Below are 13554 nucleotides of genomic sequence, written 5' to 3'. Positions count from 1 at the left end.
CTACTTTAGCTGAAAATTGTGCCATTATGCAACACTGTACACAAATTGCATTTATATATATTTTTTTTCACACAAATAGAGCTTTCTTTTGTTGGTATTTGATCACCACTAGGTTTTTAATTTTTTTAACTATTAACAAAAAAATACCAAAAAGCTGAAAAAAAGGAATGCTTTTTGCTATAAAACATATTCAATAAAAAATCTAAAAAAAAAAGGTCTTCATAAATTTAGGCCAAAATGTATTCTGCTACATGTCTTTTGGTAAAAACTAAAACTGCAATAAGTGTACATTAATTGGTTTGCATGAAAATTAAACCATCTAAAAACAATGGTATAGATAAATTCATATTTTTTTTAATATACTAATAATGGTGGCAGTCAGCAACATATAATGGGACAGTGATAGTACAGCGGGCATTCTGAAACTAACTGCCCCTGATATCTCCAGTGACACTAATACAATGATCAGTGCTAATAAAAAGCACTGTCACTGTACTAATAACACTGGGCAGGAAGGGGTTAACATCTGGGGCGATCAGAGGGTTAGCTGTGTGCCAGGGAGTGGTATTGTGTATGTACTGTGTGCTGTTTTACTAGGGGATGTGTTGGTTTTTATACCCTCCTTTGCAGGGAGATAAAAATAGGCATATCCCCAATGAAAGGAGAGAGAGTTGTTTACATATACAGATTTCTCTCCTGTCACTCGCGCTGCCGATCGCCAGTCCCAGCCATGAATTGCTGGATGGGACCTGGTGATTGACATGTACACAAACCAATGACAGCACAGGTAGGTGCAAGGTGCAACCCAGAAAAGCAGAGTCATGTATATATATCCGTGATTTTGCGCAGCTGGCCCGCACTACACCAGTAAAGCTACAGTGTATGGAAGGGAAATGGTTTATACGGTTAAGTTATAATTACTTTAACAATGTAAAGTTATGTGTCTTCCTGGACTGTATGCTTCCTGAAAATACAGAATGAGGTTTTTAAAAATTAATATTTATTAAGTGCAGCTAGTTTTAAGTGACCCTTTTCTTTGTTCATGCAAGGCAAAATAAGAGGGACCACTTAACTCCCGAGTCCCACCCCCACAGCCTGCATATAATACTTGGTGTTTCCAGTATGGGTAACTCCACTTCTCCCACGTGACATTGCTGGTTCCTCGTGGTTTGCCTAGTGCTGTGGGGACATGGGAAAGGGGAAGGAGTCCATAGCTCTGGGTAAGCTCTGATGAGTTGGTTTGGATCTTACATAAGGCTTCCTCACTGGGTCGCAATGGCTGAATGGCACAATGGGGGAATGAGGAAGTGGAAAGGTGACATTGAGTGACCCTCATATATTGCCTTGCATGGAGAAAGGAAATGGTAACCATGAATGTCTTGATATCAGCCCCTTGTAGTCTTTTGTATAGCAGCAATCAGACTGGAAGAGGGTAGGACATCACTCGGATCCAGTCAGACTCTACTGCATCCCCATGTGCTAACAATACATGTAGACAGAAGCAGAAAGAAGAATGGGACTTCTTCATTGTCCAACATGCAGGCTGGAGGTATGCTCCTGCTCAGGTTGTGCTCCTCCAGTAGCAGTTGAGCACAACAGAACAGGAAGTGAAAGTAAATCTCCCCAAAGGGGACACAGACCACAATAATAACCTGAGAGATGTTTTAGCCCTTCCTCACTCTATCCAAACAACTCCTCCCTGAATTCATGTTTGTTTTTGGTGCTGAAACCCCTTCACTGCAATGTGTTGTGTTGGACTAGCGGTGTTCGAAATGAACTTACTGGATCAGGATAAAAACTTTACAAGCATTTAGAAAATGATCTTAGAGTGGAGATATTGTTTATGATCTCATACCTGTTTCAGATCAGCATGAAAGCCAGGCAACTTACATTTTCATGAGGTCAGCAATTGATGGCCCTTTGTATTTTTATCATGATAGGTTTCCTTCAGTTGTAATGAATTAAAAATGAAAAAAAAACCCTTTATCTTTGGAAAAAACTCACTGTAGTGTCTACGCCCTGACCTTCCTCTGTCACAGCATTTTGGTAGAACTGAGGTCCGAGGTTTGATTGTCATCAAGGAATATATTTTTTTTAAATATATTCTTCAGATTTTTTTAACATATAAAAAAGTCATTTTAACATATATTTTACATATATTTGTAAATGCATTAAAAAATGTAGATTTGTATTTTTAAAGACATACAGTATATTTGAAATTTATCTTTAAAAATATTTTTCATATATTTTGTAATAAAAATGCATTTCAACATGCAGTGTATATATATATATATATATATATATTTATTGAAATATATTTTGAATTTCAAATATATGGCAATATATTTAGGAAGAATATTTTTAAAATATATTTCAAATATATTTTTCTTCCATGTGGGTATCTACAATATACAGCATTTTTGTTTTATTACTGTGGGGGGGATATACTAAAACTGGAGCACTCAGAATCTGGTGTAGCTGTGCATGGTAGCCAATCAGCTTCTACCTTCAGCTTGTTCAGTTCAGCTTTGGCAATAAAACATGGAAGCTGATTGGTTTCAATGCAATGTTGCAGCAGAATTTCCACTTTTAGTACATAACCCCTCATGTGTATGTTTTCTCTAGATGCTTCCTATTTCTCCCGCAGTTCATAAACATAGTGTTAGGGTCAGCGGCTTCCTCCAAAAGCTGAACCCACTGTATTTACATGTTTATGATTGTAAGGGAATTCGATTGTAAGCTTCTATAACTGGGTCAATGTTCCCCGCAACAAATGTGCCAGTGCCATACATGAGTAAAATGAGTAAAGGTAGATTTTAAAGTGAACTTATAATTTGTTTATATGGGGCACAGCAGCAGGTTCACTTTAAAGTGTTACTAAACCCACAACAGTAAAATCAGTCTGTATATGCAGTAAAGCATGCTTGTTATACTCACTGTGCAACCTAAGGGGTTAATCCTCTGCATTGTGTAAAAATGCTGTTTGATCCTGTCTTCTCTGCCCCTCCTCTTGTTCAAATGTCCACTCTGATAAGACAGACTGAACCCGTAGCCCTAGGTTTTTTTTTCTTGTGAGAGTGCATGTGATCAGCACAGGGCCAATCAGCACTGTCCAGACAGAGGGTCAGGGGTTCTGCATCCTCCTAGAGCAGAAAGAAAACTCCTCCTACAAGCTTTAACTAGTGCTCAGCTGGATAGTGATAGAAGTCACAAGACTGCTCTAACTGCTGATGAGAAAAGGTATTTAGCAGTTTATATTTACTAAAATAATTGCACTTCCATGTTGTGTGTACTGTGGGAGACCAGATATAGTGAATGCAGAGTTCGGGGTTTAGGAACACTTTAATTTATTCCTCCCCAGTAGCTTCTACTTACCTTCCTTTCAGTCTTGTTCAGCCATTGAAGCAAATAAAAGTCCTAGACAAAAGTTGCTTTGGCAACAGATCCTTATACACATTTTCAGTAACCTGAGCTCCAGGATAAGCCAGCATTGTCTAAATACAAGATTTGTATTCTTTTTTGAGTTTCGGTGTGTTTTATGTATGTCTTCCAAATCTGTGCAGTAATCCAGTGTGAAACATTGCCTTGTGCAGGAACTTCGTGTAATGAAGACCGCTCACTGCTGCTCTCTTCTGGTACAGGGTAAGTGGTCTTGTGTCCTCCCCCTCCTGTAGTTTTCTGTAGGCAGCCTGTAGTGGATAGAGCCTGTTGGGCCCCTCGCATACCTCTGCTCTCTGTACAGGTTATGTGCAGCACAGTTATGGCACTGCTTCTTTTAGGGCCACTTAAAACCTCTTGAGGTGTGAGAAACGCACGTTTACTGCACTGCATGGAAACATGCTGCCCTTTGCAGATGCACATGGATGCCATTAGTTGGTAATGGCACCTCCACGCGTCTATCAAACGCAGCTGCGTTTGCAACCACCAAAACGCATGGTAGAATGATTTCTTAAACTGTGCCTGCTGTATTTTTTTCACATTGAGAAGCTCAATGGGCTGCCGAAAATGTGCCACGTGGGAATGTGCAAAGAACATGTGCGATCGGATGAAACTTATATGGCATGAAAGAGCCCTTAGAAGCATTGGCTTTGTAAGGACATTCAGTGGAAAGTGGAAGTATATCCTTTGTGGCTACTGAGGAATACAGCATGTATGGATGTTAGGTATTGTATATGGAGTTCAGCATTACATTGAGTTGGGGGAGCTGTTGGTTTATACCATAGTGTAATTACAGTGGATAACACATCTGTGGTCATAAAAAAGGACCTGAAATAGAAAGTTAGAATGTGTAAAGTCAAAGGGGTAAAAAGGCAAATTGTTATACGGGAAAAAAATAATCCTGGGAATTAAGAAAAGCTGATTCAGATTTTGCTAAAGTGTCTCATATGCACTCTCGCATGTGCGTGCCCCGAATTCATGTACCCATCTAGAACTTGCACTTGAATATGGCGCACATTGCACCACTTTTAAACGCACATGAGACCCTTTTGCAAAATCTGTCCGTGCTAGGGTTTCTCGCTGTACGCAAAAAAAGAGTTGGTTCTAACTGGCTCCATTTTGCTAAGATATAAAATGACTGTATTTTTTTTAATTTGTTGCAGGCATTGCACCACAATGTAAAAGTGGCGCATTTTAAAACTACCTGCATTTGCCAGACAAGTCCCTGTCAGAACCAAAAGTGTTGCAGATGCTTCATGAATTTCGCACAATACATGAAAGTGTTACTAAACCCAGGACTCTGCATTCTCTCTAGCTGATCTCCCACAGTACACAGAACATGGAAATGCAATTATTTTAGCAAATATAAACTGCTAAATACCTTTTCTCATCAGCAGTTAGAGCAGTCTTGTGACTTCTATCAGTGTTCAGCAGAGCACTGGTTAAAGCTTGTAGGAGGCATTTTCTTTCTGCTGTAAGAGGATGCAGAACCCCTGACCTCTGTCAGGACAGTGCTGATTGGCCCAGTGCTGATCACATGCACTCTCCCAGGAAAAAAAAAACCTCTCTAGAACTACACACGAAACTGAGCATGTGCAAAGTGAGTATACACAATATGTCTTATCAAGTGATAAGAATGGGGACATTTGAAGAAGGGGAGAATCAGAGAAATCAGAATCAAACTGCATTTTTGCACAATGCAGAGGATTAACCCCTTAGGTTCCACAGTGAGTATATCAAGCATGCTTTACTGCATATACAGACTGATTTTACTGTTGTGGGTTTAGTAACACTTTAACAAGAGGGATTAACACCAGAAATGTGGCACAATAGCTTTACTGAATTCCCCTAATGCTTTTTTTATTACATTTATTAATGCAAATTGACTTACAGTGAAATTATACTTTAAGGTCAACTTCACACTACCTCATTCCATTGCAGCGCGTTACCGCACACACGATAATTTGTAGCACCGTGCCTATTAATGGGCGTTACGCTAAGGAAGCCCATTCCTTAAAGTGGAACTGCACCCTAAGAATCCTTCCTCCCCCTTACAATATAGGAGGTTAATTTTTTTGGGGTGGGAGCAAGTACCTAGTTTTGGTAGGTACCCTCACCAACGTCCGCTGGAATCACCTAGTCGGTTCCACCAGTATCCCCTCTCTGATATGTAACAGGTCCCAAGAGGCTCAACTTGCGCATGCGCAGTGGGAAGCCAGTTGTGAAGCCACAAGGAGTCACAGCCAACGTTCCACACTACACATGCTGGTGCCAGGGGCCAGAAGACTGGCAAAGAATAGGCTCAGGTGAGGATGGATAAATGGGGAAGGGAAGAGAGGCACCCAAAGAACCAATATGGTGTAGTATGTCAATTTATTTTAACAACCAGAATGTTCCTTTATTGAAAAAGAATGGCAGTAGTACAAGGTACATAGACATTTGGAAGACTGAAACAAAGACAGGTAATGCAATTAGATTCACATACAGGTGGTGTAATTCAATACAGTACAAGAACAGAGGGTTATATGTGTATCCCAGAATGCAAGTGAGAAGGAATCACAGCCGCGTCTGCACCTATACCATGGTGGATTACCTACAAAAGCAGCTCATTCATTGGTCCAGCCACAGCTGCCATACCCCATCACATTTCAGTGGGCAATTCCTATTAATGTACATCAATTTGTACATTGAAGAACATCATTAACAGCTTTTTCCTGGGGTCTATGGAGAGTATGTCAATTTATTACAAAATCACAAGGGTGAATTGTTTACAGGCATGTCATTATGGCAGAAATCCATAACTGCAGGTGAGGATGGTGCTGGATCCCTGGACAGGTAAGCGTCCTTACATTAAAAGTCAGCAGTTACAGTAATTGTAGCTGCTGACTTTTATTTTTTTTTTATACAGACTGAAGAACCGGAAAGAAAATGGATAGAAACTGAATTTTTTTGTGTTTAGTGGCCCATCATCATCTTACAATATTTGTGCAATGGGGTGCCCTTCTAAATGAAGGTCACTGCCAGGTACTGCATGGGGTGCCATGTGTTACCCTGCTTTACAGTAATGCGCAAGAAAACGAGTGTTATACCGCATGTTACCACAATTAAATAGCATGAAGACAACATAAAAGGTAAATGTACTGCAGAGCAAAACTTCTGCCAGAAGTACCACTTAGAATCCAGTACATACTGTATGTGTCTTTGATCCTGAGTTCAGCAGTCTGGCAGTCTGATGTGTCCCCAGCAGGCAGCGTATCCACAATTCTTCCTAACGGGTTCTTTGGTGTGATAATGTTTGCTTGCACAATGCAGTGATTTTATGAACTACCAATACTTTAAAAATAATGTTCCTTCAAGGGAAGGCACAGATTGTCTATCAGTCTTGAAGTGGTTTGTTTATTTGCTCTGAGGGCAAGAAGAGAGGGAGACCACTTTTCCCTGCCAAGTCAATATCTCTTGTTGGCTTTGTGCATGCAATAGCGTACATCTGTAACATGCATTATTACATGTGATTTATAGTGTTTTTAACATGTTTTGATATTATTTGTTGGCTCACATGTTAGAAGGTAGTATTCACTCCATTTGTCTTTTAATGCAGTTTACAAGAAGAAAAATAAGACAGGAATATGATTGTTGCAATGAAGTCATCTGAGCATGTTTGTTTAAACTCTCCTAGTATTTTCCGATGGTAAAAATGAGTATTATACCAAGACAAACACCTAAATACAAACACGCCTGTCCCACTGTTAGCTTGGCAATTTAAAGCTGAACTCCAGTAAAAGGAAAAAATGCTTCCTTGTAGTGATGCTGCATCTGCACTGCAAGGGTTAACTGCAAAGGAACTTGGGAAAGCACTTTTACTTATGGATCCTCCACTTCCGCAGGCTCCTCCACACTGCTAGACAGGTCACATCAGTGTCTTCTATGCTCTGGTGGTCTAAGGTCCTCTGAAGTCATCAAGACTGATGCAGGGCCCCATAACCTTGCATTTGCCATGAGGACACGGAGGAACACTCCACTGCCGGATCATGAGGGAGTACTGCCTGCCAGGGGAGCAGAGGATCAGGTAAGTAAAATTGCTTTTCTGTCCCCTGGACAGAAACAAGCAGTTAAGCCTTGCAGTATGATTGCAGCCCCACAGCAAAATTTTATTTTTCCTGGAGTTGGGCTTTAATGCAAAAGCTACTGTGGCCATGAGGAATAGTTTCCCATTGTTGGTGTCATTGGGGGGAATAGTGCCCCATCATTGGTGTCAGTGGGAGGAATAGTGCCCCATCATTGGTGTCAGTAGGAGGAATAGTGCCCCATCATTAGTATCATTAGGAGGGATAGTGCCCCATCATTGGTGTCAGTAGGAGGAATAGTTCCCCATCATTGGTGTCAGTAGGAGGAATAGTGCCCCATCATTAGTATCAGTAGGAGGAATAGTGCCCCATCATAGGTATCAGTGGGAGGAATAGTGCCCCATCATTGGTGTCAGTAGGAGGAAAAGTGCCCCATCATTGGTATTAGTGGGAGGAATAGTGCCCCATCATAGGTATCAGTGGGAGGAATAGTGCCCCATCATTGGTGTCAGTAAGAGGAAAGGTGCCCCATCATTGGTGTCAGTAGGAGGAATAGTGCCCCATCTTTAGTATCAGTAGGAGAAATAGTGCCTTATCATTAGTGTCAGTAGGAGGAATAGTGCCCCATCATTGCTGTCAGTGGGAGGAATAATGCCCCATTATTGTTGTCAGTAGGAGGAATAGTGCCCTATCATTGGTGTCAGTGGGAAGAATAGTGCCCCATTATCATTGTCAGTGGAAGGAATAGTGCCCCATCATTAGTGCCCCATCATTGGTGTCATTAGGAGGAATAGTGCCCCATCACTGGTGTCAGTAGGAGGAATAGTGCCCCATCATTGGTGTCAGTAGGAGGAATAGTGCCCTATCATTGGTGTCAGTGGGAGAAATAGTGCCCCATTACCATTGTCAGTGGGAGGAATAGTGCCCCATCATTAGTGCTTCATCATTGGTGTCAGTGGGAGGAATAATGCCCCATTATTGTTGTCAGTAGGAGGAATAGTGTCCCATCATTGGTGTCAATAGGAGGAATAATGCCCCATTATTGGTGTTAATGGAAGGAATAGTGCCCCATTGTTAGTGTCAGTGGTGGGAACTATGCCCCACTGTTGCTGATGGGGAAAATAATGCCCCAAGGGTTGGATAAAAGCAAGCAAAGGGTTGCATCTGGCCCCTAGCAAATTAGAACCCCTGCTAATTGTTTTTATTGCTAATAAAGAGGTAAAATAGTTTAATCAGTAGAAATATGCCAACTCACTAAGTCAGTGAGGTCCCTGCAGTATATGTATTAATACAAAAGAAAATAGGTGACTGGAATACCTGTCAAAGGAAAGTTGCTTTCACAGGACACACGTGGTGTATCAAAAACAATTAAGTTAAATTACATAAATACAAAATTTCCTTAGAAATGTCAAATATTGAATAAAAATAGTATTAAAAAATCACACACATATATAAATACCATTCTTCCACTAATAAAAAAGACAATGTAGTGTCTTTTTTTGGTGGAAGAAGAGTATTTATATACTGTATGTGTGTGATTTTTTTTTGTACTATTTTCTTTCAATATTTAACATTTATAAAGATATTTTGTATTTACTTAAAGTGTAACTAAAGCAAAACTTTTTTTTTAAGTTTTGGATAGGGTGGAGATGTATTAAAACACCTATTTATATAGGTATAGGTTTTTATTGCTGTCTGTGTCCTTATTAGGGAGATTCACTCTCTCTGTTTGTCCTGATTACCATGAACCCTGGGTTCACACTGATGTGGTGCGGAATTCACACCGGTTTCTGTGCGAATTCCGCATCGCATCACAATTGCACCCCGTTCATGTGAACCGCTGCAGGTGTATATGTTAAGTTAACAACTCAACTCCCTGAAATCGGTTCGCAAAACGCAGTGCAGAATCGGGTCACATGGGTGTGAATACCCATGCGATCCGATTCTAGTGCGGACCAAAAAAAGGGTCCTGCACCTTTTTGGTGTGGCTGCGATGCGATTAGAGCCATACAAAATGTATAACTCAAGTTGCACTGCACAGAATTCGCATGTGATTTTCACAGGAATGCGGTTCCTGTGCGAATCACATGCAATATGCCGCACCACAGAAGTGTGAATCCAGGCTAAAAGTGAAAGTAGAAGAAAAAAAGATGAAAAGTAATAGAGGGGAAATCTTCCAATGAGGACACTAGTACTACAATCAAGTAATTGTATTAATTTGATGTCTAAATTTCCATTTAAAAGTAGGTGTAAGCCTAACTAAATGCATTTACTGTGTATTATAAACAACTGCCGTTTATAATAAAATGTTATAATAAAATACTGCTAATTTATTTTTCCCTCCTTTGTTGCATATGAGCACCGTGGATCTCCTGAACCCTCTTTGCGGTGATTTCCTGTCTACATACATACGCTCCAGCAGCTTCTGCACATCAATTCTCGGAGGTGGGTTACCTGATAGTGACGACAGTGGACAGAGCATTGTTGGCCTTTAAAGTCTGTCTGCAATACTTACCTCCCTCCATTGGTCTGACATCTGCAAGGTCACTTACCAGTGCTGGCATCTTCTCTTCCTCCTCCAGGTGCTGGGCCTTTGGAAGTCTTGATTGGTCAATATGGTATGACATAACTCCTGTACATACATAGGCACTGTCTTCAGCACATACGCCGAGCTGCACATGCACTGATCAATGTACTCCTGCAATAAGATATCTATTTTTTTTTTATTATTTTAGACTTTTGCTTTACCAAGAAGTGCCTGCACAATGCAATTGCATGACTTTGTTAACGCTTCTAGTGATTGGGATTTGTTCTAAGATACAAGAATTGCTGCACCTGGAAGCACTGAAAATATCTGGCACCACTGGATATGTATTTTGCAAGCATATGATTTTTTTTTGTTAAATAAAAGTTACAGGATACGTAACAAAACTTTTTTTTTACCGGAGGAGTTACCCTTAAGTCTGCCTAGCGTTGTTTTATGGATATAGGTATACCTAAAATAAAATCCCTTGAAACATATGAAAGATTTCCCCGCTTTCCCAGTTTCCAAGATGATTTAGTTTACCATGGCTGTAGACACTAAGGAGAGGTGTAATTACCTGTTAGTGATAACAGAGGGCGCTCCTCTACTGACTAAGATGGCTTTGCTGTCCTTTTGTTATAGTGTGCCTGGCCATGTGTCTATATTTTGATGTCACAGTACAGCAATAGGAAAAATCACGCTGAACTAAACTCATGTCACACTGCACGGTGTAACGGGCCCTGCTGCGAGAGAGACTTGTTGTTCAGCAACTGTCAAAGAATTATTAATATTATATAAGGGCCAGTTCATACTACAGAAACACACTCCGGATACGTTTTTGCTTACAGTTCACACCACACGCTGTTCCGGTGCAGTTTTGATGCAGTTTGCCATGTTCCAGTATGGTTCTGTGCAGAAAAAATGCAGCATGTCCTACTTTTTTTTTTAAACTGACTGGAACTGACTGCATAAGTGTGAACCAGGGCCACTGGAATACATGGAAAACACTGTGCATGCATTTTTGATGCAGAAAAAAAGCGCACTGAACTTCATCTAGTGTGAACTAGCCCTGAAGTGCCAACAGTGCTTTACAAAATAAAGGGAGATGGTACAGTTACAAAGTTACAATACAATTAAAAACAAAAGGGTTAAGCAGGCCCTGCTCATGAGAGCTTACATTCTGATGGGAAGGGGTAGTGATACAAACAGCCTCCAATGATTAAATGACTCCCAATAATACTGCAGGGGCATGCATAAGATTTCTGCAAACAAGAATCCATCCTTACCTTCTTTTACATGAATGTTAATGTTGAACTCCAGGCAAAAAGAAAAACACTAATTAAGGCAGCTATTTATTCATTAAAAAAAATAATGTATTGGGTCTTTGGTGGATGTACCTGAATTTGTCTAGATATCTGGCTGGCAGAAAATGGCAGCACTCAGACAGGCTAAATGTCAAGTCAATCAGATCATTTTGCACTACGCAATCTCTCTATTGGTTTGTTTTATTAGGTTGTATTATGGAGAATGCAACAGCAGTTGCTGGTACACACAAAGGTGGTCAAAATCAGCCCAAACTCCCCAGGTGGACAGTAACAGAGTTGAGAATTATAGCTGGGAGAGCTCATTGCTGGGGTATCCATGACATTTAAGAAGTCAGGGGCTGACTCAGTCAATCAGGCTTCTATAAGTTAATATCATTTTTGGGTGATTCCCTTCAGAGGAGTGCTTGCCTTATCATGTGCAACAGTTCTGAAGCCTGATCATTTCTGAAAAGTAGGAAGAGTTACCAGTCTCTTCAAGACCAAAGGTGTAGTGTTGGCATACAGCAATCAGCCATAACTTTATGACTACTCAGCTAAAATTTAGTAGGTCACCTCTTTGCAGCCAAAGCAGCCCTGACCTGTTGAGGCATGGCCACCACTAGACCTTTGAAGGTATGCTGTGGTATATGGCACCAAACCATCAGTAGCAAATCCTGCAAGTTGCGAGGTGGGGCTTCCATGAATTGGCCTTGATCTTCTAGGACATCCCACAGATGCTTTATGGATTGAGATCTGCAAGTCAACACCTCAAACTTGTTGTATTCTTCAAACCTTTCTTGAACCATTTTTACAGTGTGGCAGGGTGCATTATCCTTTCGAAGGAGGCCACTGCCATCAAGAAATACTGTCTCCATGAAGGGGTGTACCTGGTCATCAACAATTGTTAGGTAGGTGGTATGTATTATCTGCATGAATGGCAGGACTCAAGATTTCCCAGCAGAAGATTGCCCAAAGGATCACACCTTCACCAGCTTGCTTTTCCCCTTACTGCATCCTACTACCATCCGTTCTCCAGGTAATTGATGCACATGCACCCAGCCTTCCACATGATGTAAAAGAGAACATGATTCATCAGACTGGGCTTCCTTCTTCCATTATGCCATGGTCCCATTCTGATGCTCACGTGCCCTTTGTAGGCACCTTTGACAGTGGACACAGATCAGCATGGGCACCCAGTCTGGTCTGCAGCTACACAGCCCCATACACAACAAACTGCATTGCCCATTTATTCTGCTTTCAACACATTAACTTCAGAGACAGCATGTTTACTTGCTGCCTAATATACTGTATCCCACTGACTGTCAGACACCACTGTAACAAGATAATCAATGCTGTTCTCTTAACCTGTCATTGATCAAAAAGTTATGGAGGATCGGTGTACATACTTATAAACCAATGATGTCCAAGTTAAAGGCAAAAAACACAATCTCAGACATGAATTACCATTATGTAAATAACAGTTATAGAGTGACCTTGTCTTCTGCAAATATGTCAGTAACTTTCCAGTTTAGTTAATTATGCTGAAGAATGTTTTTGTTCAGTAAACAATATATATTATGTTATAACTATATATATATATATATATATATATATGGGGGCTTCTCCATCTCTGGGGTACCCTTCTCCTGTGCTCCTCCTCCCTGACTGTGGCACGGCAACTGGGATATCACTATACCAGCACACGACATTCCCTGAAGAAGCATGAATTGCGAAACACATTGAGATTTTCAGTTGTTATTCATGTATGCATTACTTAGGTTATTATGTATGGTTGGATACATGGACATAATACTGGTGTTGTCTGGTATATTCTTTTTAAAATGCACACTATAAATTGGATTGGCGTTTGATGCTTTGTATGTAATAAAATATAATTTTTGTTTTTCTGTAATTTATGTCTGTTTATTCCTGAGAGGTGTTTAGCACATCCCACGGTCCCACATTTTTCTTTCACTTTTCACAATTCATTATCCAAGGATCTGGTGCTAATTATACCCACTCACACTATATTCATGTCTATCAAAATCTTGTTAAGAATTGAGATACCACAAGTGATGCAGCATTGTAGATGTGGCCCATAGAATGGCATTTTTAATGAGGAAGAATTGGCTGAAATGTACTATAGACAAAGTGAACAGGCAGCTGTTTTTCTACAAGAATTCAGAGACTGGAATTGACTCAGGAGTGTAAAGTTGGCCAGCAG

General features: G+C 40.5%; 1 long non-coding RNA gene across 1 annotated transcript in view; it reads left to right on the top strand.

The window, feature by feature from the left end:
* LOC149451376 (uncharacterized) overlaps positions 1–13242 on the top strand; it is a 32470-nt gene extending 19228 nt beyond the window's left edge. Inside the window, exon 3 of the long non-coding RNA XR_016315041.1 lies at positions 9862–13242. This is a non-coding gene — a long non-coding RNA (uncharacterized LOC149451376). The remainder of the gene's footprint in view (positions 1–9861) is intronic.
* The last annotated feature ends 312 nt before the right edge of the window (positions 13243–13554 follow it).

Source organism: Staurois parvus, unplaced genomic scaffold, assembly GCF_062004578.1.
Source record: "Staurois parvus isolate SC_StPar_1 unplaced genomic scaffold, SC_StPar_1.0 ptg000542l, whole genome shotgun sequence".
In the NCBI taxonomy this organism is placed as follows: domain Eukaryota; kingdom Metazoa; phylum Chordata; class Amphibia; order Anura; family Ranidae; genus Staurois; species Staurois parvus.
Note: the sequence above shows the minus strand (reverse complement) of the source record. Positions and strands in the feature narration are given on the sequence as shown.